At 43.8% G+C, this 6,886-nt stretch overlaps 1 long non-coding RNA gene across 3 annotated transcripts in view; it reads left to right on the plus strand.

Moving 5' to 3' along the window:
- The window catches only part of LOC308547039, a 302,009-nt gene extending 296,786 nt beyond the window's left edge, over nucleotides 1–5,223 (plus strand). For all 3 annotated transcript variants that reach the window (XR_013997430.1, XR_013997431.1, XR_013997432.1), the window contains one exon: nucleotides 3,593–5,223. This is a non-coding gene — a long non-coding RNA (uncharacterized lncRNA). The remainder of the gene's footprint in view (nucleotides 1–3,592) is intronic.
- Nucleotides 5,224–6,886: the final 1,663 nt, after the last annotated feature.

Below are 6,886 nucleotides of genomic sequence, written 5' to 3' on the forward strand. Positions count from 1 at the left end.
AAACACGCAGCTGTAGGAATCACAAACAAACACCCTGATTCTAATTTCAGTAAATTTTATTTTTAAACAAAATAAATCTGCAGCTTAGATGTAAAACTAGTAACTGTTTCATCTTCAAAGAGAAGATGAAAAAGAAAACTGAGCTGATGTACCATGTTAGGATGTTTTAGAGCCTGAATCATATTAAATATTGCCATACATTTTTTAACCATTGAAAGAGGAAATTCTTAGTTAAAATTAGTCATTAGGAGGAAGTCTAGGAATTGTGCCACAGTGGAGCGCACATAATGTGTGGGACAGAGTGGGGCCTCAGTACACAATTGATAAATGAAGCCGACTTGGAGTAAAAAGCATGGACTTGCGCTCCCTCTCAGTCACTTGGAAGTGTGTGATGTCATCGCTTAACTTCTATGAGCTTTAATTTCCTTATGTTTTCTCCCATGACTCTAAAACCTTTTGTGAAGACCTCATGAATATTTTTTAAAAATTTTCAATTACAGTTGGCAATATTATATTAGTTTCAGATATACAACACAGTGACTAAAAATTTATATAACTTACAAAATGATCATCCTGAAAAGTCTGATACCCATCTGACACCACCCATAGTTATTACAATATTATTACCTATATTCCCTACGCTGTACTTTATATCCCCGGAACTGCTGAATTCCTCATCTTTAAATTGAGGACATGATCATGAAGTTGTGAGGTTTAAAGAAAATGGCATTGTTTACAGAAGGCCGTTGGCAGATCACTTGGCACATAGCAAGCCCTCAAGGCATCAATTACTATTGAGCAATAATTCTGATTACCGGATGCTGTCAAATCGTATATATCACTCTATAAAACTTAAGTGAGCATATGCATTTTTAAACATAATAACTATTATAATTGATAAACTTGTATAATAAAATAGTTTTTAAAAATATTTTTAAAATACAAAGAAGAGAGCAACAAATAAAGAGAGATGACTCCAAAATTCCACCACTGAGAAGTAACCAACGTTAACTCTTGGTAGACACCATTCCAAATGTCTCTGTGTACAGATAGGTTGGGATGAGGGAGAGGGAAGGCTATTTAGGTAGATAAATAACTAGCTAACTCATTAGCGATCATGCTAGACATACTTAATTTAATAAAACCAACCACATTTACTTAATTTCACTTGAACATAGCCAAAGAAAAGTCAACCGAAGTGAAATTTGGATTGTGCTCTTTTCTCCGTTGCCTGTGATAGTATTTTGTCAAATATCTAAGTGAGATTAAGTAAAAATTTAATGAAATCACATAATTGGGAGTTAAACTTTTCCTTCTAACATACATCTTTCAGTTTTTCAAGAAGTACTAATTAACCTTCTACTAGAAAGTTCAAGTGATTCAAACTCCGATATTTTCTCCCATCTCCTTTCTTTTGCCTCCTGCTTGTTGTTACTTGTATAATTTTAAACCTAAAATGATAACGTGCTCTCTTCAGCAATCAAAGTGTTTGCTGTTGTGCTATTTACACTTCTGTAAGTGAATTTAACCTTCATCTGTATTTTTTGACTGTAACTTCTTCACTCTAGAGGGATGTGTGTGTGTTTAATAAATTCGTCTTGTCACTGGATTAGTCTTCCAGTGTATTTTCCAAAAGGGCTCATATAGGACCTGAATTCTCTCATGTTTGACAATGCCTTCAGTTTTAACATTCTTGAGTTACATTTTCCTTTATTTGGGATTTGTGGGCATTCCTCTAATTTCCTTTGGAAAAAATATCAGTGTGGAGAAATCCGGGGCCGACATGATCCCAGCTCACTCCCTTTTTTGTCTGGATGAAGTCATTCTGTATAGTTAAGGTGGATCAGGATATGTTCTGTATCTCCATGTAAATTATATTTTTCTAGTATATTAATTTTTGTCTTGCAGATTTACTATTTTTTCTAATGTCAGAACAAGCCCTGATGAATTACATATCAAACACTCTTCCATTTATTGGGTGCTCTCCTTAAGAAAAGCAGCGATCTTTCTGTAAGCCAACTTTGAAGTACGCATTGTCATCATCTCTAATTGATTTACTCAGTTTATCTTTTCCCTTGCAGTTACTGTGACGTCCAAAGCCTTTTCCTTTTATCATTGTTTGAATTTTCAGCCGTGCCTCTTCTGTTCCTCCCTAGTTTACATTTCTTTATTGGACTCCGTAAGGATGTTGCTTTGCCCTCAATTGTTTCCTTAACCCTGTAATCTTCCTTTTCGCCCCAGCCTATTGCTTCATCATCTTGTTTTTGAGTCTTGTATAAATGACTCCATACTGAGTTTTTTATTGTTCTTTTGCAGATTGTATTTCCTTTCCCTTTTGCGTTCTAGGATGTTTGCATAGTTGAAATGCCATTTCCCCACTTTTTTCTCATGCTTAGCATGAAGAGCCCTGCCCAGACCTCTTAGCTCTGATCCAATGTGGAAAAGACATTAGTGTTCCTTTTTGGCTTCGTCTTTGGTGAGGTGGTCTGGCCTTGTTGCTTTTAGTTTAATTGGCCAGGACGGATGGATCTTTCTGAGCACTATGTGGACCCTGAGGATACAGGGCATGGGGAGAGAGCTCAGCTCTAGTTGCTGGCTGACCCTGCATGGGTTTTCTTCTAAGACCTCACAAAGTATCCCCAGCCATTTAGATGCGTGCTGTTCATTCCACCATCTCAGCTCAAATCAATGTAAAAGGCTGGCCTCCGCTGGCCTTTGAACTTTCTGCCGAAGTCCTCTGTGCCTCATCAGTATTCTACTTTCAATGCAACTGCCATAACATGCCTTTAACGTCATGTGTCATGCTGTGTCACTCCCTTGCTCAGAATCCTCCAAAGACTCCCCTCTCACTCAAGGCCGAGGTGAGCCAGTGCCTCCTGGTCCCTCTGTGTGATGGCCCTTGTACCTGTCTCCTGTCCCTTGGCTCACCCCCTGCAGCCACACTGGCTTCCTTGCTGAGCCTCCACTGTGCCAGGCCCATCTCTTCCTCAGGACTTTCCACCAGCTCTGGGCTTCCTGGTAAATGTCCGTCCTGCTCCCACACCATGCTGGGTAACTATCCCTCCTGCTCCCACACCAGGCTGAGTGTCTTGGAACTTGCTACTTTTTCAGGTCCAATCTGGCAAAGAAAGCGCAGGTCTTCTCTTCTAGGAGCCCTAATATGGGGGGTTCTGTCAGTTCCAACCTCCATCCTCACCTGACACTTAGGTGACAAGGCATGAGGCCCCCTTTCAAGGCATCCCCTCCCATCCATCCCCCCTCCCATGAAATCTGTACCTAATTTCAGGGGAGAGGAGGCAGCCTATTTCTGATCTATTATGTAGCCTCTATGTCTGGGATCAATGTTAAACTTTGGGAAATTAAAAAACCTTTTCTCTTCCCTGAATCATCTGATGCTACTATGTCTAACCATCAGAATGGAAGAAAGTCAGGGAAAGACTAGAAATATCAGGAAATACAGGGAGGTCACTCTGCTTAATATATAAGAATATCATCTCTCAAGTGGACATCCAGTGTATACCAGAGACTCAGTACATTCATTGTAATCTTCTCAACACCCTGAAAACTTAATTCTACCACTCCCATTTTACAGATGGAAAACCTGAGGCCCAGTGAAACCTGAAAAAACCTTAATGGAGTCTTGCCATCAGGTATGTGAGCAGAATTTATTTGCCACTTGAGTAGAAAGGCAGGAGAGAAGTGGACTCTCACAAAGAGAATCTGAAGGGCCCGCTGTCAGACACGCTGCAGAGGCTCCTACTTGAAGCCTAAAAGATTCCCAGGCTCTCGATGAGTTTGTTTTCTGCATCTGGCTTAGCGAACGGCTGAAGAGAGCTAACGTGCTCTGACTTTTGCTCACACGCATGCACACATTGCTCTTGGGAGCATGGCAGGAGCAGCATGGACGTGCCTGGGAGCAGCCTGGCTCTCCTCTTGGCTCTGCACTGAAGCTCGGAGCCTCGGTTTCCTCAGCTGGAGTGTGTGGGTAACCATGCCTCGTTGAAGGAGCTGGGAGAGACTTGAAGGGGAAAACTCGGGGCAGAAACAGGTTTGTCCTCCATAGAAGACCAGATACAAAGAAATGCGTGTGGTCTGCCCTCGAGGAAGGCGTTACTCATCAGCGCGTGGCCCGTTCCAGGTGAACCATTTCAGCACATTCTGCCACCATGAGTGAGCAGAACAGGCCTCTATCACCCAGGCTGGTCATGTCAACACCTGTCCTCAGTTGGTCCTTGGGTGGGAGAGACAGGCTGGTCATCTCTGTCTAGGCAGAGGGCAAGCTCAGGGATTGCCACCAAGGACCGGCCATTCTAGAACATGAACGGCTTCCCTTCAGCCCTGAGCCTGAGCCACGCTTGTGACTGAGTTGGCCACATAGTCCTGCTTTCTGCAGAGGGAGTGATGAAGGTGTGCTTGCCCTTTCAGTAACAGGCTCTGACTTTGTCTCCTATGATTCCTCTTGTGTGTTGCAGCCTGGGAAAGGATTCCTGGAGAGTGACAGGACTAAACAGTAGCATGGAGAGCCCAGCAATAATATGCCTGAGCGCTCTTGCTGTCAATAGGTAATGTTAACAGCTAACACATGTGGAGCCTATATCTCTTAAAGAACTTTGAATATATTAACTCATTTAAGCCTCACAATTACTTTATGAGGTAGATACTCTTATTATCCCATTTTATAGATGGGGAAATAAAGCACAAAGAGGTTAAATAAATAACTTGCCAAAATTCATATAGATATTAAGCAGCAGAGCTGGGATATGAACCTGGGCACTGCAGAGCCTTCAAATGCAACAGCTGTCATGCTGTTCTTACTATGAACATCCCTAACCATGTTTGTTTCTTTTCAAATTTGCTTTTCTCATGGTATGAATTTTATATTTTCTTGCACGTGAGACTCAACCCCTAGACTGGATGGAGAGCTCAGAGCTGGAGAGGAGGTGAAGTTTGGAAGGGATGGAAGGTAATGGTGTCTAGAATTTACAGTGGAAGGTCAGAGAGCATGTGTGGTCATCTTCCTCCCAGGGCCCTGAATGCGGGCCCCCCCGTGAGAAAGACAGAGCCTGCCCTCTGTGGGCTGTGTGACTAGCTGCGAGGATGGGACTTCACAGACCCGCGGGGCACGGAGCAGAGCAGGGGAGAGCCCCTGCTGGGACCCGCTGCAGAGGCTCAGGCTGAGTGAAAACCACACTTTCAGTTTGAAAGTCTGTGAAGAAGATTTACAAAAAATAAAATAAAATAAAATAGCAAAATAAAATAAAAATGTGTCACCTTTGTTCTCTTGCTTTGTGAGCAACTTTTCAACCAGCCTCTGTAGAAGAGAGAGGGATAGATAGGCCACATGGGCTTTCTCTCTTTCTCTCCCTCTCTCTCTCTCTCTCTATATATATATATATCTCCTTTGAGGTAACAGCTACTTGGAAATTGGGCAAATTCAAAGTAAGCTGCCCCTTGACTTCCAGTTCCAATTGGCAGCCGGCTGGCTGCTCCCAAGGCTGTGCCCTTGAGCTCCTGAAGCGGCTGCAGGTGAGACAGGACACTAAGGCCAGCAGCGCAGCCTGGTGCCAGATCTGCAGTGGTGGACAACAGCGAGGGGGTGGAAGGATCTGGATGGAGGGCAAGCTACCTTGGCTCCAGTGCATGGCACCCTCCTGCTTCCCTCCATGAAAAAATCCCCCTCCTCAGGGGTTGTTTTCATAAACCCAGTATTTCTCCTTTCTCTGGCTCCCTTTTCTCCCACTTCCCCCAATCCAGGCAGATTCTGGGAGTCACTGGAAATCCCTGGACGGAAAATGGAGAGGGAGTGAAGTGAGCACAGGGAGGCAGGGGGCCCTGGAGAGCTCTGCAGGCAGCTGCGAGGCGTGTGCCCAGCTCGGCTCTTTCTGCTCCCGCCCGCAGGCTGGCGCTGAGAACTAGGAGCTGAGCAGAGGCCGGGAAGGGGAGGGACAGCTGGTGCCCGGCGTCCCAGGTGCCTGCCGGCCCTTAGGCAAGAGCTGGACTGAAATGTGTGGGCAGAAACGCTGGCTGGAGAAGAGAATTTGACTCCCAGGGCAGTACCCAGAGTAAGTCACCCCTCCTGGCTTTAAAAATACTGACAGTCAAGATGACTGGATAAAAAGCCTGCGGTACACTTACACAGTGGAATACTACTCGGCTGTAAAAAAGAAGGAAGTCTTACCTTTTGTGACAGCATGGATGGGCCCGGAGAGCATTATGCTAACTGAAATAAGCCAGGCAGAGAAAGACAAATACCATATGCTCTCACTCATGTGGGATCTAATGAACAAAATAAACTAGCAAACAAAACAGAGACAGACTCAGAGAGCAGGTTGACAGTTACTGGGTGGGGCTGAGTGGAAGGATTGAGCAAAAAAGAACAAAAACAGAGAAAGAACTCATGGACACCGACAGCAGCTTTGCGACTACCGGGGGTGGGGGGCTGTTTAGGGAGGTGGAGGAGGTAAAGGGGGGATAAATGGTCATGGACAGAGACTTAACTTGGAGTGGTGAACACACATACAGTGTACAGGTGATGTGTTGTGGAATTTGTGCACCTGAAACCTGTATAATTTTGTTAACTAGCATCACCCCAATAAATTCAATAAAAAGGAAAAAAAATACTGAGACACACAATACAATATACAGGTGATATAGATTTGTACACCTGAAACCTATATAATTTTATTAACCAATGTCGCTCCAATAAATTCAATAAAACAAAAAATACACACTGACCTTGTCTTGGCCAAGGATGAGTGAAATGAACAGCATAATTATTAACAATAATAAGGAGCCAATGAAAAACCTGCCCAAAAAATGGTGTGGGAGGAATAACTTCAGTAAGGCAGAGAAATGTTGAGAACGAACGATGTACCCCAGGATCTCA

The sequence above is a fragment of the Miniopterus schreibersii genome, assembly GCF_964146895.1.
Source record: "Miniopterus schreibersii genome assembly, chromosome: 17".
Lineage (NCBI taxonomy): Eukaryota > Metazoa > Chordata > Mammalia > Chiroptera > Miniopteridae > Miniopterus > Miniopterus schreibersii.